The 19,159-nt window shown below is 40.6% G+C and overlaps 1 protein-coding gene across 1 annotated transcript in view; it reads right to left on the reverse strand.

The window, feature by feature from the left end:
* MGA (MGA, MAX dimerization protein) overlaps positions 1–2,798 on the reverse strand; it is an 87,724-nt gene extending 84,926 nt beyond the window's left edge. The window contains exon 1 of the mRNA XM_008587529.1: positions 2,681–2,798. The gene's annotated coding sequence lies outside the window, so the exon portion shown is untranslated. The remainder of the gene's footprint in view (positions 1–2,680) is intronic.
* Positions 2,799–19,159: the final 16,361 nt, after the last annotated feature.

Consider the following 19,159-nt stretch of genomic DNA (forward strand, 5'->3'; position numbering starts at 1 on the left):
AAAATAAGTGTAGTTGTGGAGGGGAAAATACTCTCAGTAACATTCTGAAACGTTACATCAGAAGAAACACATAAGCTTTCACAGAGAATATTTTCAGGTAAGTAATGTGGAAAGTTCCATAAACTTATAATTTCAGAGTTCCTTCTCTAAATGTCTTTTCACCAGTGATCTCTTTGGGAAATGTTTAACTACTAAAGCAATGACCCATATACAACGCACAAAATATACTACTTTTCTAGGTAGTTACCTAATTCAAAGATTTATGTACTGTTCCAAAAAAAAATTTTTAACTACACCAAATCAAACTTCCAAATCAATTCCATCACTTTAAAAACACAAATATTCAAATGCTGATCACATTGTGAATGTTTCCCAAGGTGCTAAAAATAACCACAACCTTTCATACAATAAATACATTACTGTATGACAAGCGCCAAGATGTTAATTCGTTCCTTAACATAATCCTTCGCTACAAGGATGTGACGGATACGTTAAATTGTTTTTGAAACTCAAATTTTAAGAGAATAGTTTCACTCGAATTTACCAATGTGTATATCATACTTCTTAAAAATGGAATGTGGATATAAATATAATCAGGAAAATATGACAATGATGGCAAAGACAGTAAAATTGCCAACTACTTTCTTAATCGCTGTTAATCGTCATTAGTTTAATTTTACTCATTAAGTAAATGGTACTTACTATTTATTAAAAAGCACTCACTTCGGACCAGATAATATCCTGGGCACTTTATCGTTACAACGTTATAGGATAAATTTCTGAAACATTTTAGGTTTCAAAACACATAATTGCACTTGCCTGAGACAGTACTACTTCTTATCCCAAATACCATTGTTATTACTGACTTCAGGCGCGCTTTCTATCCCTAGAAATTAACCAATGACTACGATTTGGCGCTAGCAAGCTTTCAGGTCCGCCAACAGTTGCATAAATAGAATTTGAAGAATTTTTATGGCAGAAACGGACAGTAGTCAAACTTGGAGTAAGTACGCCAAGGTACTCAGGGCACTGAATTTCCTCGTCTTTAGCTTGTGTTTTCTGTTAAGCGGACCCAACCCACACAACCACTGGAAACAATGCTACGGCAACAAGAAGCTCTAGCGCTAATTCAATACCCCTGGAAGTGAAAGGGCTTCCCGCCCGTCCAGGAGAGGCGCAGTCGCCGTCGACTACCAAGGGCGACGCGGCTTTTCAACTGCAAAGGCCAGCTGGCCAAGAACCACGTGAAAAAATGCCGCAAGGAAAGCTCTTCCGGGGAAGAGGAGTCTGGACAAATCACGTGCAACCGGCCGGAACCCGGTAATCGCTCGGCGGGACCCAGCCACATTCTGTTACCGTGGAGACTAAAAGAACCAGCCAGCCGGCGCTCCACAGCCAGCCCCCTTCCAAGCAACCGTCACGCCGCCCCCAAGCACTTTCCCTGCAGCCTAACTGCGGCGTCGTGCCCAAAAAGGGGCCGAGCAGGCAGTTACAAGAGATTCCGCCACAAAAGCCTAGCGAGCTCAACGACACGCACGGGCAGAGCGCGGGTGGGCTCGAGACTTCTCATGATCCACGTGTCTGCTCCGGCGACGCGAGCCTTGGGAGAATGGACTTCCCTGAGGAGTGTAACTTTGGTTTCTCATGTTGTTCTGCCATTAGTAACCCCTCCTTTCAGGCCTCCTTAACCCCTCCCTGTTTCCACCCTCGCCAGAGAAAAGAGGCATTCCCAGGGTCCGAAAGGCAAGGCAAAAGTCTTCACAGCAAGACACTACCGCGTTTCTCTCTTGACCCAGCCTGAAATAATCCCTAACTTCTCCATCCTCTTCTCACACATAGATTCCTCAACTTTGGTTACTGGTGCTCGGAAAGGTTTATCAATATCCTAGACTCACCTTAAACTGAGGGCAGAGACCTATACCCCCACTTGACAATTTTAACAGAAACGGGAAACTCCACAAAAAGAACTAGCCAAAGGCTGCCCCATAAGGGGGAAAAAATAACACCTGCTCTCCCACCTGTTTTCCCCTCCCTCAATTCTGCACTTAAGAACCACCGGTCCTTTGTTTACAAGTTCCCACCCCTATAGAGCTCACTTCCTCGCTCTCCTTCTTTATTAAACTCTCAGTCCTGCCTCAACAATTTGACCGGAAATTACAAACTAGAAGAGACGTTTGTGCAGGTGTCAAAACGCTGCATCCAGCTCCTTAGAAAAGCGACGTCGGCACCGTTGGAACCCCGAAACCTGAGCTCCACAACGCAAAGCGCATAATCACGGCTCCTGACCTAGAGCCCGGCGTGGGGCTGTAAGTCGTCACGCGGATCGTACCACGCGGTGCGGCACCCCACGCTCGCGAGGGCAGGGCCGCGCCATGGGCGCTTCTCACCCCGCCCGCCTCGTGGCTAATCTCTCTGGCGTCGATGTTCCCAGTTAGTTTGCTCCGCGACGCGGAAGTGAGGCCGGGGGACGCGCGCGAGGCGACATGCGCAGCCTGGCTCGGGGGACCATAGGCGTGCGCCAAAGGCGGCCCCGCGCAAGGCCCGGCCTGACCCGGGCGTGCGAAGATCTCTCAGCGGAACGCTTCTCACGCCGTTCAAATACACAAGAGCTTCAAACTCTCGAAAAACTCCAATCGGGCCAGCACTAAAGCAAAGCCCTCCACCCAGGCCCGAGAGTTACCGTGCGGGGCGTGGCCGGCCTCACCCGGAGTCCTTCACAACCCGCTGGGGGCGGGTTATTCTGTTCGGTTCACGCACCGTGTGTCCGCTCCAGCTGAAGAGCCTGCGCGCGCACCGGACGACCACGTCACCGCGCACGCGCTCCTACCCGCTCGGAGCCCGCCGCGCAGGCGCAGAAGGAGGCGCGAGCAGCACCTCCCTTGCCCCTCCCCCAACACCAGGAGGCCAAACGGCCCAGGAGCAGCGACGAGACCCTTGGGATCCGCCCCCGGAGCTGAAGCCGCTGCCCTTCCGGGTCCCAGCAATCCAGAGAAGCCTACTGAAGCTTCTAGAATCAAGAAAGGCGAGGCAAGAGGGAGGCACCCAATTTCCTCAGCTTCGCACACGAAGCCTTCGTGAATACTGTGAAACCATTGCCCGCCCGGCCTTTCTCAGCTGTGCCTTCCACCCTTTCCCTTGGGCTCCTCTCCGGCCCCGCCCCTGCGGCGCCCAGCCCCACCCACACGGGGCTCCGCAGACCCCCTGGCTTCACAAGCCGGTCAAACGTACCGAGGTCTACCTCCTCAAAGTGCTGGGGGCTTGGACAGCGCCGAAGCGTCGGGAAACCTTCAAGCAAAGACCTTGAAAGACCGGTGGTCAGGTTTACAACATCCACGACCGAAGAACGTTAGGAAAATAGGGAGACCGAAAGCCTCACTGCGGAGTTGGGAAGGAAAGAAGGGCTGTCATGCCACTAAGTTGTCTGATTAAAAGATGAAAGATGGCTTGATAAAATAGTGAAAACAGGGAAGCAAGAAATTTGCACGAGAGTATTATCTGAAGCTTTAGTGCCTTGATCCTGTGTGTTCAATTTTTGTTTCTTGAAGACATCTGAGCTATAAGGTGCAAAGAAAATATTACCAATATCTATTGTGTCAGGCAGTTGCTAAACTAAGTCACTGGACAATATTTATCCCAACCAAACATCAAAAATCAGTTATCTTTCTCCTTCTCCACCCCTTACCAGCTGTTCTTTCTTCTATGCTGGTAGCACATCCGTAAAATGGAAGAGTTTAAAGTGAGAGACAAAAAAGAAGTAGGGAGTAGGAGAGCAGAAATTGTGGTCAGTGTTCCAAAACTGCTCTTTTTTTCTCTCTCAGAAGAATTAAAAAGTACAGAGAACGTACTAAATGCTAGGTGACTTAATACAAAACACTATGAAGGAGAATGGGGAGATTGAAAAGAAGGAGCCAAGAGGAAGAGACTTATCCAACCGGACTTATCTGACCTACTTTTCACTTAGAAGGATCATCTTTCTCCTCGTTTTGCTCTTCCTGAGAGGATATGCGACAACATGGGCAGAAATTGTAGAGCCGGCCCCGTGGCTCACTCGGGAGAGTGCGGTGCTGATAGCACCAAGGCCATGGGTTCGGATCCTATATAGGGATGGCCGGTTGGCTCACTGGCTGAGCGTGGTGCTGACAACACCAAGCTAAGGGTTGAGATCCCCTTACCGGTCATCTTTTAAAAAAAAAAAAAAAGAAATTGTGCTGAAATAGTGTGGCCTGGAAAACGTGTAGGCTAAAGTTTACAGACTTCTGAAGTTCTGAAACACTCAATCCAAGCACTATCGGCAACATCCTAAGCAAAACTGAAAAATAAGTTTCTTTAATTTCTCCCTCCTCTTTCCTGACCCCCAGAACCTCTTTCCTAGAAGCTGCCCTGTCAGAATCTCCCACTTCATCCAAGAATGCCTTACTCTTAAGGGTCTAAGGTTTCTCATATAAAATTTCCATTTTTTGAGGCAGAAATAAAATTTGTGTTGATTCAGCATTAAAACCTCAGATCCTAAGGTGTGAAATAACTGGTTAACAACCTTGCATCCCAAAAGATACAAGTTAACCCAAATGATATCTCTAATTGGGGAATCTGTGAGGATAAACTGCAGGAAAGAAGGGAAGTGGAGATTCTCTTTTGGTACTCTTTCCCTACTCCAGACAAACATATTACAAAATGCCAGATACTTTTAAAAAACAACAACGCTAAATACTTTCAAGATTCAGTACTAGATCTCCTAGTGGGAAAGGTAAACTACCCATAGTATTTCAAAGTGGAGTCTGCCTAACCTATAAAGGTCAAAGATGTATCATCAAGAATCTGAAAGTCCTGTGAGAATTTGTAAATGTTGTTTTCATATGATCATCTAAAAATAATATTTCCACAACCATTTCAGTGATCCAGTTTTGATGTGCATATAACGCACAATAATTCATTTAGGGTGGATAGCAAAGTTTTGTACTCGTTAGTCCACTATTTCTCTCCGCCAGCTCCCTTCCCTTCCTGCCTCTGGCAATCATTATTCTGCTCTCTATATCCATGAGAACCACTTGTTTTTTTTTTTTTTTTTTTTTTTTTTTGGTGGCTGGCCACTATGGGGATCCAAATCCTTGACATTAGTGTTACAAGGTGGTGCTCTAACCAACTGAGTAAACTAGCCAGCACATTACATTCAACTTTAAATGCAGTGTTTCTCAAACTTAGGTCCTTTGTTGTGTTCTTTGGGCATAAGAACTTTCCTTTAAAAGACATCCTTATATAACCCAAGGTTTTAAAATGCCAAGCTAACTGTTAAAGCTGACACTCATAAGTTTCACCTTGCTACTAGAATTCTCTCAGTTTCCATGGCTCACCTTGTTGGTCTAGCCTAATACAAAAAAAAAAAAAAAATCTTTCCCTTGATTCTCCTTGGTTTATATTTCAAGGAGGATTTACTAAATATTAAGGGGGAGGAAAAACCATCAGAGAAAATGCATAGAATATAAACTAGTCTAGTATGTATAAAATTTTGATCCCAGATTGCTCTATCAGTATAGGCACTATACCATTTATGTGCACATTATTCCCATTAAACAAATATTTGAGTGCCTCCTATATGCTGATGATAGGGGAAAGACTGTATATCATGAACTGTCCAGATGCCTACACTAGTAACCCCACAGAGTTGGCACAACTGAAGTAACAGAATCCACGACCAAGACAAACTATCCCTTATCCAATCTATTCAGATCCCTCCTTTTCAGTTCTGATTTTTACCAAGACAAACATAACTTTCTCAAATGACTAAAAGAGAAAAGACCTCACTACTCTTCAGATGAGACCATCACCAGCCCCCCAAAAATCCTGGGTTGTGGTCTTGTTTACAATATATTAATTCAATATGATAAAGAACAGTCATAGAACAAGAGCTACATACAGACTGAGTTACAAAAGAGGCTTGTTTTTTTTTTTTTTTTTTTTAAAGGATTACCGGTAAGGGGATCTCAACCCTTGGCCTGGTGTTGTCAGCACCACGCTCAGCCAGTGAGCAAACCAGCCATCCCTATATAGGATCCGAACCCGTGGCCTTGGTGTTATCAGCACCGCACTCTACCGAGTGAGCCACGGGCCGGCCAAAGAGGCTTGTTTTTTTTTTTTTTTTTTAAAGGATTACCGGTAAGGGGATCTCAACCCTTGGCCTGGTGTTGTCAGCACCACGCTCAGCCAGTGAGCAAACCAGCCATCCCTATATAGGATCCGAACCCGTGGCCTTGGTGTTATCAGCACCGCACTCTACCGAGTGAGCCACGGGCCGGCCAAAGAGGCTTGTTTTTTTTTTTTTTTTTTAAAGGATTACCGGTAAGGGGATCTCAACCCTTGGCCTGGTGTTGTCAGCACCACGCTCAGCCAGTGAGCAAACCAGCCATCCCTATATAGGATCCGAACCCGTGGCCTTGGTGTTATCAGCACCGCACTCTACCGAGTGAGCCACGGGCCGGCCAAAGAGGCTTGTTTTTTTTTTTTTTTTTTAAAGGATTACCGGTAAGGGGATCTCAACCCTTGGCCTGGTGTTGTCAGCACCACGCTCAGCCAGTGAGCAAACCAGCCATCCCTATATAGGATCCGAACCCGTGGCCTTGGTGTTATCAGCACCGCACTCTACCGAGTGAGCCACGGGCCGGCCAAAGAGGCTTGTTTTTTTAATAAAAAGTCCTTCACTAGCCAATCTAAAACTTTTAGGCAGTAGGGAAGAAAAAAAGAATCATACTAGCTTGTATCCAACTCCATCCTTGCCTACCATTTCCTTTTTGTAACCCAACTTTATGACTTGGTGGGTCTTGCCTACCATTTAGTACTACAAATAAAACCAAGTCATGCTGAAGGGCAAAGTATGATTGGCTCCAATATCTATAACTTGGACTAAGGAATTAAAAATGGCAAGAGTCCTGCCCTCAAAGAGCTAATAATCTATCCAGCGAAGAGCTTTCAAAGTTTCTTAATCATATTTCTCCAACTTGAGGAAGAACAAAAACATGTTGCTTAATCAGCATAGTAATGTGATTAAAAGCATGTTTTAGAAAATGTCTGTTAAGAGAAGGGAGGATGGAAAGGAAAATAGAAATGTGATGGAATGTAATCAACGTTCATTAACTAACAGCATTTCTTCTTGCTGCCCCATATCTCAAACCCACATGACCATGTTCTTCACCCTTTGCCTAAGATCTTCCCAGATTGCCTCAAATCTCCTATTCACCCTTCATGCTTAAGCTTAAATGTCACTTCTTCAAGAAACTTTCCCTAAACCCCAAGATCAAGTAAGGTTATGTACTCTCATAATACCCTATAGTTCTTTATAGCATTTTCTACAACTATAATTATTTTTAAAACTATGTATTAATGTATATCTTCCACACTAGACTGTTAGCTCCACTGTATTCCAGCGCTCATTAGCACAATGCCTGGAACAGGGTTGACACAAAATATTTGATAAATAAATGAATATAAAATCATAGGTCCCAGTTTTTCAGGCAAGTTCAAACATCAAATATTGATTTAATGTCCAACAATGTGGGGTTTAGAAAACAAGGTCATAATGTTATTTAAGCAAGTAAGTATCCCTGCTTCAGCCAACATTTTTCATAGGGGTACAGATATAATAGAAAAAAACTAGTACCCAGTGACTCTTATCCCAAATTATTTCTCCTTGGGAAAATGCATAAATATTGACAGGGCAGATACTTAAAGAGATAAGAATATTTTTCTAGGAAGGTCTAATTACTTGTTGACTTATTTTCAAATGAATATTATGTAGAAAATCAACAAAGACAAACAGATTCTTAGAGTAAGTTTGAAGAAATGTTATAATTTTATAATTTACCATCTGGTAATAGAAGCAACAAGTTGTAATGGAGACTGCTATCTGTGTATACCCATCTACAAGAAAAAATTAGTAAATATCTTAAATATGGAAGGATACTTTGGGAGCAGTGAATATGGTTTACTAAGATCTAAAGAAAAACTGTCAGTAATTAGTAAAATAAAGTTCAGAAAGACAGTTTGAGAAAGATTATAAAACAAAAAATAACAGATCTAAAAGAAATGTAAACAATAAAAGTTTTCAATGTAATACTAAGCCCTTAGAAGAAATGTCTTATCTAGGAAAGTATAAAAGAAAGAACAGGAAGAAGTTTACAAAACTAACGGGCCGGCCCGGTGGCGCACTGGATAGTGCGCCGCTTGGGAAGCGCGGCGGCGCTCCCGCCTGAGGGTTCGGATCCCACATACAGACCGGTTCCCGCTCACTGGCTGAGCGAGGCGCGGGAGCAGCGCCGAGGGTTGCAATCCCGTTGCCGGTCCCGGTCCGGTACGGGGGCGACACTGAGGGTTGCGATCCGTTGCTGGACACGGAAAAAGACAAAAAAAAAGAAGAAAACTAAGGAAAGGGCTGCCCAGAGATTTAAAACACACATGAGAACAGTATAAAAACAGAAACTAGAGCTACTGGCCAAAGAAGAGGACAGGGATGCAGCAAGTAAACTGCAAGACCAGAATCAAGCAAAAATCAAGAAGTCTCTGACAGAAAAATACACTGGAAAATTGTCTTCAAATGCATATGAAAGAAGCCATACTTACTTCTTTGTATGAAGGGAACCACTACCTCACAGAAATGAGCTATGATGGTCAACACAGAATATTCCTAGACTATTGGACATCACAGACCAGTAAAACTTCTCCCCAAAATATTTAAAGAACCATCATAAGGTGAACAAAATTTTACCTTACAAAATATATCACCTACTATTACCTTGATTTCTTTCTAAAAAGCAGACATTTTAAGATCTAAAAACTAGAGAGAACATATAATGATTAAGTCTTTTATTTTTAATACATTTAAATAGATGAAAATTTCACTATATTGTCCTTGTTTTGTGATATACCACTGAAAAATTCTTTGCAGATAGGTATTTAGAAATGACTGATCAGCCATATAGCACCTTCCTAGAAAGCTAGGATTTGGTCTTCTGAGAAGAAAATAACATACAACAGGCCTGGGATGGGATATAAGTCACCCTGCCAAGAAACCAAGAGTCAGCTTTTCCTCATTAGTAACAATACAGAAGAGGAGGATATTAGCCAGGAGACACGCCCATCCAGACCGAAGGACAGCCACAACATTAGCAAGCTACTTTGAGTGTTTTGGGGGATGGGGTGGGCGGGGGGAGAAACACACAGAACACAGGATGATAGCCTTTACACTGGGACAAGATCCTGGAACTTTGGTAAAGCTACAGAACAATGTAGTGAAACCACGTTCAGAGTGAGTGAACCATCTACCCAATCACTGCATACCTAAGAAAAACTGTGGAATAGTGGCAAAGGAAAAGACAGGTAAATCTATACTTAGTTTAAGCTGGGCTCCAGGCATATCAGACACAGGATGGAAAAACTTTTACGTGAAAAGTAAACAGAATGGGATTTTAAATATTACTTTAAAATAAACCCTATAAGTAGATTTTATACTCTTCACCTTTACTAAAAGTGTTGGCTGTGATCTAACCACTGGAGGGCAGGAAACATCTGTTAAAAGAGGAAAAACCTGTACTGAAAGAACAACATAAAGATCATGCACCAGCCAGCCACCAAATAATAAAGTTCAAGTAACTTGAATGTAGTATATAATGCAAATTATTTGTACATAGACTATAAATTGTAGAGATTACACAGAGCTAATATTTTCATCACAGGATTAGTTCTACCAAACATTGTCAAGGTTATCTACCCTTAATAAATAAGGATAACGAATGTTTATTTAACTGATTGTAAGCACCAACTATGTGCTAGACACTAAACCAGGGATAAATGAATAAATAAAAACAAGTCCCCTCAAGAAGCTCAAGTTCCGGGCCGGCCCGGTGGCGCACTGGATAGTGCGCCGCTTGGGAAGCGTGGCGGCGCTCCCGCCCGAGGGTTCGGATCCCACATACAGACCGGTTCCCGCTCACTGACTGAGCGAGGCGTGGGAGCAACACCGAGGGTTGCGATCCCGTTGCCGGTCCCGGTCCGGTACGGGAGCGACACTGAGGGTTGCGATCCGTTGCCGGACATGGAAAAAGACAAAAAAAAAAAAAAAGAAGCTCAAGTTCCAGATGAAAAGACAGGATAATCATATTACAAAACTGTAATTGGCAATGTGAAAAAAGCCTTTTGGGAGCACTGTAGAAATTCACTGAGCCTAGGGGAACTAGAAGGGAACTTTTTAAGCTAGGTCTTGAAGGAGAAATAAAAACAATAAGAGGAGAGGACATCATAGGCAGTGGCTATATAGATGGTAAACAAAGAACTACAATAACTTACCCAGAATTGAGAGATAGCTTGGGAAGCGCGGCGGCGCTCCCACCCGAGGGTTCGGATCCCACATACAGACCGGTTCCCGCTCACTGACTGAGCGAGGCGTGGGAGCAACACCGAGGGTTGCGATCCCGTTGCCGGTCCCGGTCCGGTACGGGAGCGACACTGAGGGTTGCGATCCGTTGCCGGACATGGAAAAAGACAAAAAAAAAAAAAAAGAAGCTCAAGTTCCAGATGAAAAGACAGGATAATCATATTACAAAACTGTAATTGGCAATGTGAAAAAAGCCTTTTGGGAGCACTGTAGAAATTCACTGAGCCTAGGGGAACTAGAAGGGAACTTTTTAAGCTAGGTCTTGAAGGAGAAATAAAAACAATAAGAGGAGAGGACATCATAGGCAGTGGCTATATAGATGGTAAACAAAGAACTACAATAACTTACCCAGAATTGAGAGATATGTCTGCCTTGTAAGAGGAAAATACTGAAGCAAAGATCAATGCTTACAAGGTAAGATTAACACCACGTAAGAGTAGTAAGCTCATTTCATAGGGCAGTTATTTAGGACACTTAGGACACCTGGTAAAGTATTCATCCAATCTATAAGTCCATGATGTTCAATTCATTCACTCAAACATTTAGATCCCTATTGTTTTTATTTTTTTAGATCCCCATTCTGTACTGTCAAATATTTATAAGAGGTTTAGAAAAGAAAAACTATAGAAGCACAGTGGAAGGGTGAACAATTACTGAGATAGCAAGTAAGGCTTAGCGTTACAGGAAGTCTAGAAGTTGACAAAGCAGATAAGGGAGGGAAGGATATTCAAAGCAGAGGCAACAACTTGCACAAAAGCACATGATATAGAAGGACAAAATATTCATTAATTCCTCAAGTCAAACATTTATTGAGCGCTTACCATGTATAGATCATGGAACACAAAGTCAAGACATGATTCCTGTCCTCGGTAGCTTACAATCAATGATCAGACAATCTATTATCTGGGCTGGCTGCTTAGCTCAGTTGGTTAGAGCACACCCTTATAACCCCAAGATTGCAGGTTCAGATCCCCATAAAGGCCAGACATAAGGAAAAAAAAGACAACCTATTATCAGACAACTAAAAATCAATGATAACACCAAAGAATGCTATTGTTTGTCTGTCCAGGGTATAATGGAAGCACAAACAAAGGGGGTGGCTAAGTCAGACTAAGTGATCATAGAAGAATTCCCAGAGAAGTAAAGAATTACTTCTGGTCATTCGTAAAGATGGTATGGAAGATGACAAGACTAGAAACCAGGAAGACTCTTCTCCATATCCATCAACACAGTTGCTCACATTAGTAACCCAAGTCATTCAGAAACATCTTACTTCTCTTCCTCCTACACCTAGTTAATCATCAGACCTTCCTGTTGTTTCTACATCCCTGATCTTCCTGACCATTATATGCTTTCAAACCACCACATATCTGTCCTTCGTAGAACTTACCACAGGTCTAACTTTTATATTTATTTGTATAATTGTCTTATCTCTCCCATTAATCCCACCCCTACAAACTGAACTATAAGTTAGGAATTGTTTCCTTTTTAACCTCTACATTGTACCCTCAGCTCTATCACAGTACCTGACAATTAGAAGCACTCAATTTAAAACATTTTGGGGCCGGCCCAGTGGCGCACTGCTACAGTGCGCCGCTTGGGAGCATGGCGGCGCTCCCGCCGAGGGTTCGGATCCCACATACAGACCGGTTTCCGCTCACTGGCTGAGCGAGGTGTGGGCGCAGCACCGAGGTTTGCGATCCCGTTGCCGGTCCCGGTCCGGTACGGGCGCGACACTGAGGGTTGCGATCCGTTGCCGGACACGAAAAAAGACAAAAAGGAAAAAAAAAAAAAAAAAAACATTTTGAACCCACACATTTCATACCACTTCCACTGTCGCTGCCCTAATCCAAACCACCAGAAAGCAGCTCTTACCCAGACTACTGCAATAGGCTTTTTTTTTTTTTTTTTTTTTTTTTTTTTGCAATAGACTCTTAACTTGACCTCTAGACATTCAATCTGGCGCTCCTCTAATCCATTATCTGCAGCATCAAGGAACCCTTTCTAAACATTAATTAGTTTATGCCATTTCTGCCACAAACAACCTTTCATTAGCTTCCCATTTCATTTAGAATAAACCCAAACTCCTTAATATAGCCTACAGATCTCTGCATTCACATCAATCTCCTCATAACGCCCACACTCCAGGCACAATGACCTATTCCCCAAATGCTCCAAACCCTTTCTTACCTCAGGGACTTTGCACAACCTTTTCTCTTTGCATGGAAAGCCTCCAGTCCCAAAAAATCTTCACCTAGTTAACACCTATTTATCTTACTGGTCTGTCTAAATGCCACTTCCCCCCTAATGCTATCCCTACCACCTAAATTCTCTCTCACAGTATCCTGTTTTGTTCCTTCATAGCACGTATCAAAACATATACTTATGGGCCGGCACGTGGCTCACTTGGGAGAGTGTGGTGCTGATAACACCAAGGCCACGGTTTGGGATCCCTATCTAGGGATGGCCGGTTAGCTCACTTGGGAGAGCGTGGTGCTGACAACACCAAGAGTTAAAAACCCTTTTTTAAAAAAAAGGGTCATCTTAAAAAAAAATATATATATATATATATATGTATGTGTGTGTGTATATATATATATATATATATACTTATTTAATTACGATTATTTAATATCTGTCTCCTCCACAAATAAAAGCTAACATCTACTAAGCATTTTCCATATACAATTGACCCTTGAACAACATAGGTATGAATTGCATGGTCCCTATACATGGATTTTTTCAATTTATTTAAATGTACTTAAATGTTTTTTATTTTATTTTATTTTATTTTTTGTCTTTTTTTGTGACCGGTAACGGGATCGCAACCCTCAGTGTTGCACCCGTACAACGACCGGCAACGGGATCGCAACCCTTGGGTGTCGCGCCCACACCACGCTCAACCAGTGAGCGGACCAGTCTCTATATGGGATCCGAACCCTCAGCGGGAGCGCTGCCACACTCCCAAGCACCGCACTACCGGGCTGGCCCCTTAAATGTTTTTTAAATGTATTTTCTCTTCCTTACGATTTTCTCAATATCATTTTTTTCCTCTAGCTTACTTTATTGTAAGAGTACAGTGTGTAATACATAAAACATATGTGTTAATCAATTGTTTATGTTATGTGTTAATCAATTGTTTATGTTATCAGCAAGGCTTCCAGTCAACAGCAGGCTAGGAGTCAAAAGTTACACTCAGATTTTTGACTGCGAAGGGGTCACCACCCCTAACCACCAGGTGTCCCAGGGTCAACTGTATTAATTCATTTAATCCTAGAAAACAATGAAGTAGGCACTACTATTCTCACTTTACAGATGATAAAACTGAGGCATAGAGAGGTTAAGTAATTTGCACAAGGTCATAAAGCAGTAAGGAGTCTAAATTTGAACTCAGATAGTCTGGCTCCAAAGTTCACATTTTTAATCACTATGCTATAGAGTAACCATTGAGAGAGTAACCATGTCTATTTAGTACATCACTGTATACTCAGGCCTGGTGCTAGATACAAAGCAAGCATTCACACACTTGCAAAATTAACTTAATAGCAAATAATTAAGAGGTAAATGATTAGATTTAGAAGTATAAGGGAGAGGGACAAGAATAAAATGAGTCGGAAGCAATGATGATAGTGTCAATTTTGGACATAATGAATTAAAAGCAGGTCAGGAACATCTTAAACCACATCAGCTTAATTAAAAGACCACAAACCTCTAGAGAGTCGATAGAGGGGCTCTAGGAAGTCCAGGAACACCCTAAATATGCAAAATTTAGTGTACCTGTGTACTTTTCTGGAAAGAAAGACATACCCTAATCAGATTTTTAAAAGAACAGGTAATCCCCCAAGTATATAGGAACCATTGATCTAAGTGAAAATGTCTAATAGGCATTTGGAGAAAAGTGGTGAACCTTAGCTAAATACAAAGATTGGAAAGTAACTGAAGACAGGGGTTTGGAAAAGTTTGCCCAAAAATGTAGAGTGAAAGATCTCAAAGGGTTATGGTTAGAACCCTGGGAAAACAGACATACAGAGGTCAAGTGGTAAAAGAAGAATCTAGGAAGGAGGAAGAGAAGATGTAGTCACAGAGATAAGAGAAAAATAGGAAAGAGTAGCATCACTGCAGCTAAAGAGGAGGAATGTCTCAAGAATAAGAAAACAGTCAGCAGGGCCTAACAATCAAGGAGTCAAGACCTTAAGAACAAAAAACTATGTTCCAGGAACTACACATAGTTTCCTAAGTCTGAAACACAAAGTAGAGTAGTACAATAGCACAGGTATGTATGGCCAGGATATAAATAAGTATCAGAGTCTAGTGCTCAGGAAAGAGAAATGTACTGAAGAAATACACTGGGGAATCATCAATGTATTTAGAACCGTTAAAGTGAATGAAATTGTTCAGGTAGAGCATATAGAGGTGGGGGCTCTGTTCTGGAATCCATGAATGAGCTTGGGGGAGGATGTCCTATGAAACTCTTAAAACTATAAGCACAAGTTTGTATAATGTACATATATGAAATTTTCAAGAGAGAGTCCATAAATTTTATCAAATTTTCAAAGCAGTATATGACCCCATAAAAGGTTAAGAACCACAGAAGCTGAATCAGAAAAGAGAGCCTAGCTAGAAAGTAACTCTGAAGAACATAAACGTATTTTAAAAACCTTGAAGCTTATCCAATGGTATCAACAATACTGAAGAACTAATGTGTACATGGAAAAGAGGCATGGAACTCAGGAAAAAAATATTTTAATTGGTATTATATGTATATAAGTATTTTCAAACTTTTCTGTGACTCAGTGAAAAATACATTGCTAACCACTGTAAACACACAGGTTACTGAAAAAATTTTCCAGTAACCTGGAATGACACCAATACATGACACTAATTCTCTAAAATGTTTATTTCTAAAAACATAGGGAAAATGGTCGAAGTTTATAAAGTGCAGATGATTTAGGGCTTGATTTTTGTTTCTGCTTTTTAGTCATTTTGAAATGCCTTTGATATTTAGGTATTTCTCTTTAATTTACTTCTTTTTAGTTATTATATATACAAAAATCTTTTTAAACTAATTTTTCTTTGTCTAACACCAGTCAGATCTCATTAGCATGCAGAAAGAAAAAGCTCCTTGTCTGAATAAACTAGGTAACTGATATAATGATCATTTTTTCTTTCAAAAACCAAAATTAAAATGTCCCCTGGCTTCCCTACCTTACCAGTTTTATTTACCCTTGACTTATAACATGTCTCACTACTGGAAGAAGGGTGGAAGAGAGGGAAGGGTAGGTCGATAAGATTCAGCAAGAATAGAGGAAACAAGAATGCCCTAAAGAGTAATGGTTCCTCTGAGAGTGGGTCTGCACTTCAGAAATCTCACTACAAATGCACAATTTAATGGATTAAAGCTTTAGAGAAAGGACAACAGCAGACAACCAAAGCAGTTCCACAATGTAGTTAAGAACAAAGGTTCTTAAAAAAAAAAAAAAAAAAAAAAAAAAAAAAAAAAAAAAAAAAAAAAAAAAAAAAAAAAAAAAAAAAAAAAAGAACAAAGATTCTAGAGTCATACTGAATCCCAACTCTACCACTTCCTGATTATGGTAACTTGAGCAAATTACTTAATTTCTTTGTGTTTCAGTTTCTCATCTTTAACATGGGAATAATATAACAGTACCTACTTCAGAGGGCTATTAAGAGCACTATATGAGATATAAATAAATGTAAAGCACAAAGAGTGGAATATATACCACATGTATAGCCACTCAATAACTGTTAGCCATTATTTAACTCTTTTTTTTTGTGGCTGGCTGGTAGAGGGATCTGAACCCTTGACCTCATGCTAATTCTTAATAAATTACTTGTAACTTAAAAAATAAATACTAGTCATTTGTATTATTAAAACATCTATGCAAAAGAAAACCTTTTAAAAGATCAATGTCAAAAAAGTAGATTTTGCACTTTCTTAGTAAAATTAAAGCAATGGATTTAAAAATAAAGACCCCATACTAGCCAGCCACAAAAAAAATAAAATAAAAAAATACTCTTCAAAATTCACCCTCTAAGTTAATCTACACTGCAAGAACTGCGTATTTTCTTTATATCACATGATATACATGTATTTAACTAAATATTCTTCAATAATTTGTAATTTTTTAAGACAATTTGTATTTTATAATAATTGTCCTGAACCCTAAACTTAAGTTTTTTATAATCATTCTAAATACCAAGGTTGTTTTCCCTATTCTCCTACTTAATTTAAAATGTCTTTTGAAAAAATCAATAATTTTTTAAATCACCAAAGTGTTCTGAAAATGGAAAATTCCATATAAATGCCAACTTTATTACAAAAAAAGCAATAAAATAACCAAAAGTCACTTTCATTTACACAGCTAAATTCATAATAACAATGAACTCACACTTATGTACTGATTCTTATCTTTTTAAGGTGTTGCTTATTTGTTAATTTAATTTAATTTAATCCACCTCCAACAGTTAAGCTATGATAGCCTCTATCTTGTCAAAAATCCATTTTTCAAGGTCAGGGGTTGGGAGCCACATACTGGCCAGCTGCAAAAAAATGCATTTTAAAACTAACAATAGTGCCGGCCCGTGGCGCGCTCGGGAGAGTGCGGCGCTGGGAGCGCAGTGACGCTCCCGCCGCGGGTTCGGATCCTATATAGGAATGGCCAGTGCGCTCACTGGCTGAGCACGGTGCGGGCGACACCACACCAAGGGTTGCGATCCCCTTACCAGTCACAAAAAAGACAAAAAAAAAACTAACAATAAAGAACGTGCGCACATACATATGCACAAAGGAACAAAGGATTATGTGGTTTTCACTCAATCCTAATAAAGAATTTTACAGCATATCTATAGTAAGAATACCTAGTTTTTTTCCTGAATCATCTCTCAGGATAAATTCCATCTCTTTACAATTTCATAACACTGTGTCAAAACTTTCTACAACTTCAAATTTGTTGAGACTTATGGAAACAAAAAATTTTTACAAAAGTAATAAATTTCTGTTTATCCTTATCCTATGCAAAATTAGCCAAAATTAAAATTTCAAATCAAGGTAAGGAATAGATTCCATTTTTTAAAATTATTCTAGATTGTATTATTTATTAGGTCAAAATTCTTAATAAACACATTTTTCTTAACAGGGAAAGAAGTTCATATTCATATACACTTTTCACATAAAAGATCTAACATTAGAAACAAAGAAGTCTAAGAGCTCCTCAGGTAGTACACAAAAAAACCCCACAAAATTGTACAAGTCTTTCCTAGAATAAATAAGTAAAAACTAAACTATGTAAACTTTCCTTTTTTCTTTACTTTTTCCCTTCTTCTTTTTTTTTCTTTTTTTTTTTTAAAGATGACCGGTAAGGGGATCTTAACCCTTGACTTGGTGTTGTCAGCACCACACTCACCCAGTGAGCTAACTGGCCATCCCTATATGGGAACCAAACCCATGGCCTTGGTGTTATCAGCACCACACTCTCCCCAGTGAGCCACGGGCCGGCCCAGAAATAGAGTCTTTTTTTTTTGTCCTTTTTGAGACCAGCCGCACTGCGCTCAGCCAGTGAGCGCTGTGAGCGCACCGGTCGTCCCTATATAGGATCCGAACCCGCGGCGGGAGCGCTGCTGCGCTCCCAGCACCGCACCCTCCTGAGTGCGCCACGGGCTCAGCCCCACTTTTTCCCTTCTTCTAAGATGATACCAATCGTAACATAAATGAGTCAAAATGTCATCTAAAATTATTTTCCTCCCAAACCTGCCCCCATCAAGTATGATCTTATTCCCAGTAGATTTATTCTTTTGAGTTAAGGGAGGAGTTGGCAAACTACTACAGTCCACAGGCTAGCTACAGCCCTCCACCTGTTTTTGTGCAGCCCAGAAGCAAAGAATGGTTTTAAATGACTGAAAAAAATCAAAAGAAGAATAATGTTTCATGATGTAAAAGTTATATATAATTCAAATTTATGTCCATAAATAAAGCTTTTTGTTATGTATTTATTTCTTTTCTTATTTATGTATTTATTTATGTATTTTCTATGGCTGCTTGTGTGCTACAATAGCAGGCTTCAATATTTACAAGAGACCATATATGGCATTTTAATGGTTTTACACTGCTGTTCAGTACATTAGGAATTGTAGTGACACAGTTATAACTTGACAACTTGTTGAGTACCACCCTTATTTGCCATACATTTTATTTTTATTAATTTTTTTTTTTTAAAAGATGACCGGTAAGGGGATCTTAACCCTTGGCTTGGTGTTGTCAGCACCACGCTCACCCAGTGAGCTAACCGGCCATCCCTATATGGGATCCGAACCCGCGGCCTTAGTGTTATCAGCACTGCACTCTACCGAGTGAGCCACGGGCCGGCCCCACATTTTATTTTTTATTACCACTGCATATCCATCATATCAAAACAAGGAAAGATAAAAGTAGACTTTAAATATCATACTTTTAAGATGTAGTGGAGTATGGATGATCGTGTTATAAAATTAGACAGCAAAGCATTATGTTTATTATGTAAGGATACTATAGCTGTGTTAAAAGAATACAATATACATTAACATGACCAGACTAAGCATTCATCACAATATTGTCAACTCACAAGAAAACAGTTAGAAAAATTAGAAAATATATAACGGAGTACTTCATCACAGTTAAATTTCGCCATAAAATGAAAACTACAAATGAGGATGCAACCAAAGCAGGCTTCTAAGTGGCTGATGTTAGTT

This window comes from Galeopterus variegatus, unplaced genomic scaffold (assembly GCF_000696425.1).
Source record: "Galeopterus variegatus unplaced genomic scaffold, G_variegatus-3.0.2 Scaffold119, whole genome shotgun sequence".
Lineage (NCBI taxonomy): Eukaryota > Metazoa > Chordata > Mammalia > Dermoptera > Cynocephalidae > Galeopterus > Galeopterus variegatus.